We start from the raw sequence: 9,981 nt of genomic DNA, 5'->3' as shown, positions 1-9,981 counted from the left end.
GATGGGCGGTGCGGGCTATACTATCTGGCGGCGGAGGCAGCACGATCCCGCAGGTGGTTCTTCCGGAGCGAGGCTCGGTCGTTGCACGCGGGCGGTGCTGATCGCCGCGGTGTCCCCGCGCGGGAGACTCGGCTGCGCAGTTGTGCTAGTGGGGCCTGCGCGCGCTCGCCCCGGCCGGCGGGTCTAAGGGAAGGTTGCGGCTCTTTACTTTTTCCTGGTACAGCTTTCTAGTGGCGAAGAAGTTTCTGCTCATGAGGCCTGTTTAGGTTTATCACCTAAAAAAAAGCTCAGCTTTTTCCTTTTCTACGGAGGCTCTGGGCGGCTCCTACCTGCGACCTGGAGGCGGAGCTTGGCTTTTCCGCTCTTCCTGGAGCGGGGACGCCGCGCCCCGGAGCTCCCCGCACCTCTGCCTGCGTCTCCCTACGGGGCTCGCAGTCCCGCCGCCTGGCAAAGGTGCTTTCTTCAGTCCCCGCAGCTTTGCAGAGCACAAGTCTGCGTCCGAGCCCGTTTCTTTCTCTCCTCCCCGCTTCCTCCCGGCCCCCACCCACCCGGCACCCTGCGGGACCTCCCCCAAGCTCCAGGCTCTACCGCTCCTTAGGATGGGCCCTTCCTGCCCTACCCGTAGAGCCTTCCTCGGAGGGCCCTTGGGGGAATGGAGACGGGCGAGCTTGGCAGCTTTACGTGAATAAACCGTTTTAAGTAGTCTCCGCTCCGAAGGTGGGGCTCCGGACTCAGCTCACCTGATGGAGACGGGCCGCCAGGCGCCCCTTCAGGGCTCATAAAGACGCACCTGTGTCCATTCGCAAATATTCACTGGGTTGGACACCACAGAAATTTCACAAACAGCAGGTTAGCTCTTAAGCAAGGCGCGTTTTGCCCTCTCCACTCTGGGTCTGAAGCTTAAACTGCCCTTACAGCCGTGTGAGCCTTGCTTCCTAAATCCAAGCTTTAAGGGTTTTAAGCGGTTTCTGGCTTTATGCTTTCACAGGAGCTGGGCCTCTACTCTGCAAGGTCTCTCTCTCTATTCAGGATCGACATAGAGGTTTTCCAAATTTGAAGTTAACATAGGAGCCACACCAAAAAGGACTTACAGGACTTGTTCACTCTCTTGCCTGAAACAGCAGAACAAAACAGGACAGAAGCACACAAGATGCACGAAATGCAGATTTATTTCCAAAAATACCGGGTCAGGCAAAGAGGATAGTACTCCTGGAGATATGGAGACACAGGTGACCTGAGCCCTACAGCTGCTCCAAGGCACTGCCTCCAGATCTTATCCAAGCCAGCAGGGGTGGCGTTGGAAGAGGAGCCCTGTGGACACCTTGGAGTTTAGGACTCTGAGCTGAGAGACCCCAGGACAGCATCCGGGGAGGATAGAACTGCGGAAAGGAACCATGGAAGAGCTGTGGAGGGGCCTGCGGCGTGCAACAGGGTCCTCCCTGAGACACGACGACAGCACCTCTGAGGACAATCATAGGACCAGGGCCTGGCACTCTCGCAGGCTACGGCCCCCTTTCAGGATCAATCCTCTGAAAACAACCCAAAGCTGACACAGATGTGAGAACCACCAGAGCAGGACTAGAAAGTGTTTGTTTGTTACAAGTGCATTCATTCCTTTGGTTCAAAATATTCAGCAGATATATGGAAAATGTGAAAATGATCCAATCTCACGTTAAGAGATGAGAACCACAGAGTCTGAAAGGACTTGTATAGCAAGGGCTGAATGCGATTCGAGGAGGCAGAAGGAAAATGTTTGATAGCAATCCTATGGGAATCTGCGGGTCGCGGTATTGCCATCTTAACCACGTACACCTTGCTTCCCACCCGGGAGCGCAGCATGTCTTTCCACTCTTTTTTTTTTTTTTAACTTTTTTTATTTATTTATGATAGTCACAGAGAGAGAGAGAGAGGCAGAGACATAGGCAGAGGGAGAAGCAGGCTCCATGCACCGGGAGCCCGATGTGGGATTCGATCCCGGGTCTCCAGGATCGCGCCCTGGGCCAAAGGCAGGCGCCAAACCGCTGCACCACCCAGGGACCCTGTCTTTCCACTCTTTAGGTCTTCTTGAATCTCTTGCAGCAACGTTGTGTCGTTTTCAGTGTACAGATTTTGTTCTCCTTGAATCAATTATTCCTAGATACTTTATTCTGGTGGATGCTATTGTAAATGGAACGGTTTTCGTAATTTCCTTTTCTGATTGTTCATTGCTTGTGTGTAGAAACACTAGCAATGTGGTGTGTCCTGTATCCTGACTCTCTGTAGAATTAGGTTATGGAGTTGGGCCGCGTCAGTATTTGGTATTTTTTCTCACTATAGGAGCATGTCATCTGCAAATACAGATACCAGCGGACCCTTGAAAATCCTGGGGGTTAGGGGTACAGATTCCCACAATTAAAATCTGTGTATTACTTTTGACTCCACAAAGACTTATCTGCTCATAGCCTACTGACGCCTTACATGTAAAAAAAAAAAAAAGAGTTGATTAACATATATTTTGCATGTTATTTGTATCATAGTTTATTCATTTGATTCAGTGATAGTAACTGTCATTGAGAAAATCCTAAGAGAAAATACATTTACAGTACTATACTGTATTTATTCAAAAAATTATATGTAGAAGTGGACGTATGTTCACTTCAAATTGAACGCACGTTGTTCAAATCAATTCTAACTCCTGTTGTTCCACAGTCAAGTATACTTTTATTGCTGCCTCTTCAAATGTTTCCCGTCACCTTCAGGTTTTTAAAATTGATTTCTAGTTGATACAAATGTAACATCAATTTCACAACACAGTGACTGGAGAACTCCATGAATTATGTTACGGTCTCTAGAGGTGTAGCTACCCTCGCCACATGCAGTTATTAACTATACCACCAAGTAGATAATATGAGATCTACCCTCTTAACAACTATTTTTAAAAATCTTCACTCGAAGATGTTTTGACAGAGTGTAGAATTCTTTGCCCTACCTCTCTCCTCACCACCACCACAGGCCACCTAAGGAGGTTCTCTGTTTTAGGTCAGCTCAGCCCCTCAGTCCTGGCGCAGGATGCTCAGCCTAGGCCAGGGAAATACAGATCAGCGGGAGCCCTTCTTCTCTGCGAGCCCAGCTCCAATTTGAAGGACACGGGGCCCCTTCTAGGTCCCTGCAGGGATGGCTCATCCCCAAGTAGTTGCCCCAAGAGAGGTGGCCAGAAAGGGGTAGAGCCCCCCAAAACCCATCCCAAACTCCCCTAGTTAGACAGAGGAGAAGGTTAATGGTGCCACAGGCACTTTTCTGTCTGCTGATGGGAAGGGGCAGTGCGGTGGGAGCCTCAAGCTAGTGCAGGAGGAAGCCTCAAAGGTTAACCTAAAGGTTGGTGGGTAGAGCCTACCCAGGGACCAAGCCTACTTAAGATCCATCCAGATCCTGCCAACTGCTTTCGTGTGTCCTGCAGCCCTCACTTGCTCCCAGAATCTCCAGAGAGCTGGTCCCCCCATCTTGCTTGCTGCCCCCTGGTCTCCTTGTGCCACCTGGAGGTTTCCTCCCTTAAGTCATCTGCCACCTTGTGGAGTCCAGAGGAACTGCCAGCGGCAGAGGTGGAAGGCACTGGCCCTGATCCTGGACTCCAGCTGTGCCATCAGAGGAAGACAAACCGTGAGAGACTCCTAACTCTGGGAAACAAAGGGTTGTGGAAAGGGAGGTGGGTGGGGGGATGGGGTAACTGGGTGACGGGCCCTAAGGAGGGCACTTGATGGGATGAGCACTGGGTGTTATACTCTATGTTGGTAAATTGGAAATGCAGCTAAGACCAGGTACCATTTTACACCAGCTAGTGAGATTGTGTTCAAAAGACACCACCGAGCGTTGCTGAGGATGTGGAGCATGGGAGCCTCCTCTATTGCTGAGAACATAACGTACAAGAGCCACGTTGGAAACCACTTTGAGGGTTCCTTAAAAGTTAAGCAAAAGCTTCCCATAGGATCCAGCTATCCCACGGCTAGAAACCTAGCTGAGAGAAGTAAAAACATACTTCCACTCAGGAGTCCTACAGAAATGTTCAGGGCAGCATTCCCGACATTAGGAAAAAACCTGGCAAACAGCACAAAGGTCTGTCAAGTGGTGAATGGCCAAAGCGTGGCCTAGGAGTCACGTGGAATTCTAATAAGCAATAAGAAAAGGCAAAGAAATCTGATGAAGCTCCAGCATGGAATAACCTCAAAGCACGCTAAGTTCAGAAGCCAGTCACCAATGACTACGTGCTGTCCTACTCGGTTAACATAAAACGTCCAGCCAAGGACAATGTGTAGAGACAGGAAGCAGAGCCAAGTGGCTGGGGCCCGAGGGGGGAGCGCGGAGGGTCTTGAGAGCCGCTGAAGGGAACGTGGGTGGGTGAGAAAAGCATCTGAACAACCAGGTGGTACTGAACAGGTGTTGACGATATGTAAATTCTATCTAAAAGTGTGTGTGTGTGGGGGGGGGATCCTTCGCGAGTGGACAGACGTGCCTCTTTAAACGCGGGTCAAGGGGCAGCCCGGGTGGGTCAGCGGTTTAGCGCCGCCTTCAGCCCAGGGCGTGACCCTGGAGACCCGGGATCGAGACCCTGTCGGGCTCCCTGCATGGAGCTTCCTTCCTCCACCTGGGTCTCTGCCTCCCCCTTCTCTGCTGACCACTCACGAACAAAATATTAAAAAAAAAAAAAAAAAAGGAAACCAGAGCTTGTTAATTAAACCACCGGAGAAGCAAAGATGGGTTTGCGTGCACACAGGGGCCACCCACGGGCAGACCCAATAACGCAACAAAAGCAAACGAGTCCGGAGCCCCACATCAGACTTCCTGCTCGGAACCCGCTTCCCACTCACGAAAAACCAAAAAATTCCGAAACAAAAATACCGTCATCTGCTCTTAGACCCGCCGGCCGGGGCGAGCGCGCGCGCAGCCGAGTCTCCCACGCTGGGAAACCGCAGGGGTCAGCACGGCCGCGTGCAATGGCCGAGCCTCGCCCCGGGAGAACCACCTGCAGGATCGTGGGGTCTCCGCCGCCAGGTAAGTATAGCCCAGGCTGCCCCGCCCCGCGGCAGCCCCGCGCGCCTCCACCTTACACACACGCTGACCCGCCCGACACCCCAAAACCCTCCGCACCCACTCCTGTCCCGAGCATCCTCAGCCCCCACACAACTCTCCCGAACACAGTGCGAGCGAGGGCGCTGCCGCCGCCACCGCCCGGGGGAGTCCAGCGCCGGGAGCCGCAGCCCGCCGGGGCCTCGTTTGCATCCGACACGCCCCTCGTGACGTCACGGCCTCGCCGCCCCGCCCCACCTGGGTCCCCCGTAGGATCGCAGCTCTGAGTCTCCTGCTCCAGCTCCTCCTCCCTCCTGCTCTGAGGCTCCTGCTCCTGCTCCTGCTCCTGCTCCTGCTCCTGCTCCTCCTCCTGCTCCTGCTCTGAGGCTCCTGCTCCTGCTCCTCCTCCTGCTCCAGCCGCTCCTCCAGCAGCTCCTCCCTCTCCCTCCCGCCCCTCCTCTCCCCGCCTTGGCTTTCTTCCTCACCTTCCAGTCTCCCCTGTTTCCTTCCCTCCAGCCTGATTTTGTTACCATTCCTCCTGCTTCTCCCTCAGCTCGGCCTCAGGACCCCTCCACACACACGCACACGCGCACACGCACACGCACAGCCCTCAGCACAGACAAGCCTGCGCAGCCTGGAGGACCGTGAGGAAGGACTTTCCACCAGCCAGGGAAGCGCCGCCGCGGATACCTTCTCTCTCTCTCTCTCTCTCTCTCTCTCTCTCTCTGTCCAGAACCTGGTTTGGAGGAGACGGACTGCGATGCCTGCACCTGAGGACCTCAGCCTCCCTGCCAGCTGCCCACCCACCCCACCGCTCCCGGCAGGGACACCCCCGGGGTGGGGCCGACGTCAGGAACCTCTGGGCCCTCGGGCTGACACCTGCCCCCCAGGTCCCCCAGGCTGAAAAACACCCAGGTGCCTGCCGGTTCCCCGGGAGGGAGTGCGCCCCCTCGTGGCCGCCCGGGGAGGCGCACAAGGGTCCCCCTGCTTGAGAGGCAAGGGCAGGGCCAAGGGCACCATCCCTTCTGCTCCCTGGGACCAGACTCACAGTTCAGAGCAGCGGGGAGTGGGGTCCCAGGCGCCCCTTCTGCCACCGCCTTCCCTCCCTCCCTCTTTCCCTCCCTCCCTCCCTCCACCGCTGGGCGCGTCCCCTTGGATGCGACTTCTGCGATCAAATCAGCCTCCCAGGGAAAAAGCCAGGTCTGGGAAACCGGGCAAAGCCGCGCCTCTGAAGAGACGAGTACTTGGGCAAGCTTATGGTCATCCGTGGAGCGCCCTAGGGTTCTGATCTGCCTTGTTCCGATTGCGCCTTGAGGTGTGTTTTACTTTTACCGAATTGTTGAAATCACAAAGGATTGGGGGGTAGGGGGCGTCCACTAGTCACCTGAGTGAATAGGGTGGCGGTGGGCACAGGAATGCCCCCTGCCTAGGAGGTCCCCACGCTGATGCCGGGAACCTGTGACCGTGGTGTTCCATCACACAGCGCGAGGGCCCCTGCAGAGGTGCTGACGGTAAGCACCTTGAGATGGGGAGATGACCCTGCCTGGTTATCCAGGCAGCCCCCTGGAATGACAGGGGCCCTTCAACAGGAAGAGGCCAAATAGGAGGTCGGGGGGATGCTGTGTGAGGAGGACTCTGCCTGCTGTTGCTGGGGCGAGGATGGGGCCGGGGGGGGGGTGGGCTCTCAAAGCTGCAGCAGGCAAAGGGACACACTGTCTGGAAACCTAAAAAAGAGAAACCGGCAGGTATTTTATCAGCAAAACTGGGATCCGTGGGAATCTTAAGGGAAAGGCAATCTGGGACAAACAAGTTGTGGCCAGATCATAGGCAAGTCCTAAGAACAAATAGGAGGGAAGCTCTTCTTTCTGGCTGAAAGGGCTCAGTTTGGAAGGCTGTTCTAAAAGTCACAGGGGTGAACTGTGCATTGGAAGTGGGCTGACATCTCCCTGGGGAAACAAGGCTGGCGTTTCTTACTGTGGCTGGGTCAGTAGAGGCCTAACCATGTGAAATGTCAAGCCCGTCTAAAGTCAGATCCGTCTGTTCCCCTTGGGGCTGCAGTGCACTGAGGAGCTCAGAATCCCCTTAGTCTAGTGCCCCCTCTTAGAGATGAGGAGGAGCCACCCAAAGCCATGGGGCCAGGGTTAGACACCAGGCCTTGAGCCCTTTCCATTGGTCTCTGGGAAGTGCAGAGGAAACTTCCAAACAAGGAGAAGCCAGTCCATGTGTGGGGCTGTAGGGTTACCTTTGCTGGGACAGCCACAAGGCTTTGCAGAGACCATCTTGTAAGTGTTCTTCTATAGAGGCTCAGGAAAGAAAGGAGTCAGCAGAGAAGAACAAAAGGGAGTTAGCCAAAGAAAAAATGAAAAAGAAAAAATAGGGAGGGTGAACTCATGGCCTGACCCCATTTTCACACTGTGGGATCAGCATTCTCTCAGGTTACCGTCAAGGAGCCGTCCTAAGAATAGGCCCCATTGCTCATGGCAGAGCTTTAAAGTCCATGTGAAAGGTTTAGTTTCTGATTTGCAAGCCACCTGCTATTAATCCACGAACTTGCTGGGGAATGTGTTAGTATTTTCAATAAACGTACATGATGCCTGTCATATAGGTAACATGTTTTCCCTCAAGTTACATTTTTATTTTTTATCAAATTCACTTTTAGGTCGATTCAAACCAACGGTTTTCTTTGGAAAAGGAAATAAATATGAAAATAGAATAGCTGTTCTCAGCCTGATAGCGTGCAGTGGAATCAACAGATTAGAAGACTAGAAAAAGAAGATGTAATATACAGAAACGGTGACTTTACAGGTAGTACAATGTCATTGAATTTATATCGCTCAATAGTTACTCTGAATGTATGGGCTAAATGCCCTAATCAAAAGACACAGGGTATCAGATTGGATAAAAAAGCAAGACCCATTGATACGCGGTCTGCAAGAGACACACTTTAGACCCAAGGGGACATCTTTCACATAGAAAGTGAGAGGGTCCAAAACCACTTATCGTGCTAATGGACATCAATGGAAAGCTGGTTTAGTAATCCTTATATTGGACAATTTAGATTTTACAACAAGGACTGTACGTGGAGATGAGGTGGACAGTATATCGTAACTAAAGGGTCTATCCAACAAGAAGCTCTAACAATGTTAATATTAATGCCTCTAAAATGGGAGCAGCCAATTCTATAAACCATTTCATAACTAAATTGAAAGCACATGTTGATCACAATACGATAATAGTAGGGGACTTTATCACCTTTCTCACTGCAATGGACAGATCGACTAAACAGAAGATCAAGAAGGAAACACAGGCTTTGAATGACACACTGGACCAGATAGACTTCACAGATGTATTCAGAGCAGTCCATCCTACAGCAACAGAATACACATTCTTCTCAAGTGCACAAGGAACATTCTCCAGAATAGATCACATACCGTGTCATAAATCAGGTGTCAGCCAGTACCACAAAATGGCATCATTCCGTGCATACGTATTATTGTAAGACCACACTGCTTTGAGACTTGAATTCAATCACAAGAGGAAATTGGGACAGAAGTCATATACATGGAAGGGAGGCTAAAGAGCGTCCTACTAAAGAAAGAATGGGTTCAACCAGGAAATTAGAGAAGAATTCTAAAGATTCATGGAAGCTTTGGGATGCAGCAAAGGCGGTCTTAAGAGGGAAGGAGAGGGCAGACAAGCCTTTTTCAAGAAACGAGAAAGGTCTCCACTACACCTAACCTTACCTTACACCTAAAGGAGCTGGAGAAAGAACAGCAAAGAAAGCCTAAGCCCAGCAGGAGAAGAGAACTAATAAAGATTAGAGCAGAAATCGATGAAATAGAAATGAAAAAGAACATTAGAATAGATCGATGAAACTAGGAGCTGATTCTCTGAATGAATTAATAAGGTTAATAAAGCACTGGCCAAGACTCGTCAAACAGAAAAGAGAAAGGAAGGACCCAAATCGATAAAATCATGAATGAAAGAGGAGAGGTCACAACCAATACCAAAGAAATACAAATCATTATAAGAACCTATTATGGGGATCCCTGGGTGGCTCAGCGGTTTAGCGCCTGCCTTTGGCCCAGGGCACGATCCTGGGTTCCAGGGATCGAGTCCCACATCGGGCTCCCTGCATGGAGCCTGCTTCTCCCTCTGCCTGTGTCTCTGCCTCTCTCTCTCTCTCTCATCTCTCTCTCTGTCTATCATGAATGAATAAATAAAATCTTAAAAAAAAAGAAAGAACCGATTATGAACAAGTATATGCCAACAAATTAGGCAATCTGGAAGAAATGGGTGCATTCCTGGAGATGTATAAACTAACAAACACTGAAACAGGAAGTAATAGAAAACTTGAACAGACTCAAAACCAGCAAGGAAATTGAAGCAGTCAAAAAATATCCCAACAGACAAGAGTCCAAGGTCGAATGGCTTCCCAGGGGAATTCTCCCAAACATTTGAGGAAGAATGAATACCTATTCTTCTGAAGCTGTTTCAGAAGATAGAAATGGAAGGAAAACTTCCAAACTCTTTCTATGAGGCCAACATTACCTTGACCCCAAAACCAGACAAAGACCCCACCAGAAAGGAGGTAACAGACCAATATCCCTGATGAACATGGATGCCAAAATTCTCACCACGATACAGGCCAATAGGATCCAACAGTCCGTTAAAAAAGGATTATTCACCACGACCAAGTGGGATTTATTCCTGGGTTGCCAGGATGGTCCAACATCTCAAATCAATCAATGGGATATACTATGTTGATAAGAGAAAGGACAAGAACCGTATGATCCTCTCAATAGATGTAGGAAAAGCACATGACATAGTACAGCATGCTTCCTTGATTAAAACCTTTCACAGTGTAAGGATGGAGGAAACATACCTTCATATCATAAAAGCCTTATACAAAAAGCCACAGTAAATATTCTCAATAGGAAG

General features: G+C 50.9%; 1 long non-coding RNA gene and 2 pseudogenes across 1 annotated transcript; 2 read left to right on the top strand and 1 right to left on the bottom strand.

Moving 5' to 3' along the window:
• Positions 1 to 17: 17 nt before the first annotated feature.
• On the top strand, positions 18 to 173 carry LOC119864032 (annotated as a pseudogene).
• Positions 174 to 4,912: 4,739 nt separating this feature from the next.
• Positions 4,913 to 5,033, bottom strand: LOC119864053 (annotated as a pseudogene).
• A 1,164-nt stretch (positions 5,034 to 6,197) lies between these two features.
• LOC119877136 lies at positions 6,198 to 7,809 on the top strand. Its single transcript, XR_005371917.1, has 2 exons — positions 6,198 to 6,551; positions 7,700 to 7,809. It is a non-coding gene; the product is annotated as an uncharacterized LOC119877136 (long non-coding RNA).
• Positions 7,810 to 9,981: the final 2,172 nt, after the last annotated feature.

This window comes from Canis lupus, chromosome 17 (assembly GCF_011100685.1).
Source record: "Canis lupus familiaris isolate Mischka breed German Shepherd chromosome 17, alternate assembly UU_Cfam_GSD_1.0, whole genome shotgun sequence".
In the NCBI taxonomy this organism is placed as follows: Eukaryota; Metazoa; Chordata; class Mammalia; order Carnivora; family Canidae; genus Canis; species Canis lupus.
This window is presented reverse-complemented; position numbering and strand designations above follow the sequence as displayed.